Raw genomic sequence first — 1505 nt, forward strand, 5'->3', positions numbered from 1 at the left:
CAAAAAATAAAATTAACAAAATTATGCTATCTTTATTAGAGGCGGATCCAGGAATTTGAAATTCCGGGTGCCACACTATTTTCGACTTCGATTCTGGTTATTCAACCTTCTAGTTTATATAGACCGACCAATTATCACACTATTTTGGCTTTTGACTTGATTTATTTTGAGCTTCGGTTCGGGTTATTCATCTTAGCTACAAGTATTACTATTGTTACAATTTTTAACTCGCGGAAAGGCAGAAGAGTCGGTTTCTCGACGCGTTCCATAGCCCAGTTCCGTAAACAAGGGAATGGCCCAATGCATCAGTTGACTTAAACGAGTTGGGGAGCGCAGCAAATTCCGTCCGTTTATATAGACAAACCGATTGTCACACTATTTTGGATTTCAACTTGATTTATTTTTTCTACTGCCGCAATTTGGGTTATTCATCTTTTCGATTTATATAGACATCGATTAAACGAAATAATTTAATAATTATGATAATTTTAAGCAAAGCATAAAAATTCAATAGTATTACTAATATCAACAAAAATATATTATTCATTTATAATTGAGAGTTATGTTTTGAAGCTATCAGCTAACTCAAGACTAATCAACTAGTACTAGTGTGAGGACCCACATCCCTTGCGATGTGATGACCCCTGGGCCCTTGCGCCCCATGAACATACATGCATACATGACATGACATGACATGACATACTCAGGTATTGTATGAGCAGGTGCCAACAGACAGTTCGATATACGCTGCAGCGGCTGGTATCGAACCCGTGACCTCCCCCCTTTTGTTCTCCCAAGCTCAATTGGTAAGAGGCGCTCCTTCGGGGGACAAAGGGCCTGAGGTCACGGGTTCGAAGCTCTGCAGGGCGCAGCGAACTGGTGTGATTTCTTGCCACAATAATGCAGTGTACATGAGCAAGTCATGGAGGGAAACCCGCAGCATGCATGGGTTACACCTGCGGATCCTCAAACACAAGTCGCCTTTTTTGTAAGGACCCCACCGCCTGGGTCGCCCAGGACCGGTGAGTAGACCTCTTGCGGGCCCCCTCCATGACATGCATGCTTGACATACTCAGGTATTGTAGCAAGGATACACGTGTCCGCACGATAAACCATCTTCACGCTGCAGCGCTACGGGTATCGAACACGCGACCTCCATGCCCTTTACATTCCCCTGAGGGAATCGACTCTTACCAATATATATAAGCCTGCTGACGTGACACTCTCCTAAACTTGAAACTCTATTTATCTTTAATATATATATATATATATATATATATATCAGGACATAAGCCTGCTGACGTGACACTCTCCTAAACTTGAAACTCTATTTATCTTTAATCTCAATTTTTTGCTTTTATTTTATATTTTAATTGAATTAATTAATTAGTAAAAAAATGTTTTGATATGTCTGTTCGTGAATAGTTGTGTACAGGTTTTCAAAGGTTGTGTCTTCTCCATTTAATTCTACTTTTCTCTCTCCTGAGTAGTTATGAATTAATCTC

This window comes from Lycium barbarum, chromosome 7 (assembly GCF_019175385.1).
Source record: "Lycium barbarum isolate Lr01 chromosome 7, ASM1917538v2, whole genome shotgun sequence".
NCBI classification, from domain to species: domain Eukaryota; kingdom Viridiplantae; phylum Streptophyta; class Magnoliopsida; order Solanales; family Solanaceae; genus Lycium; species Lycium barbarum.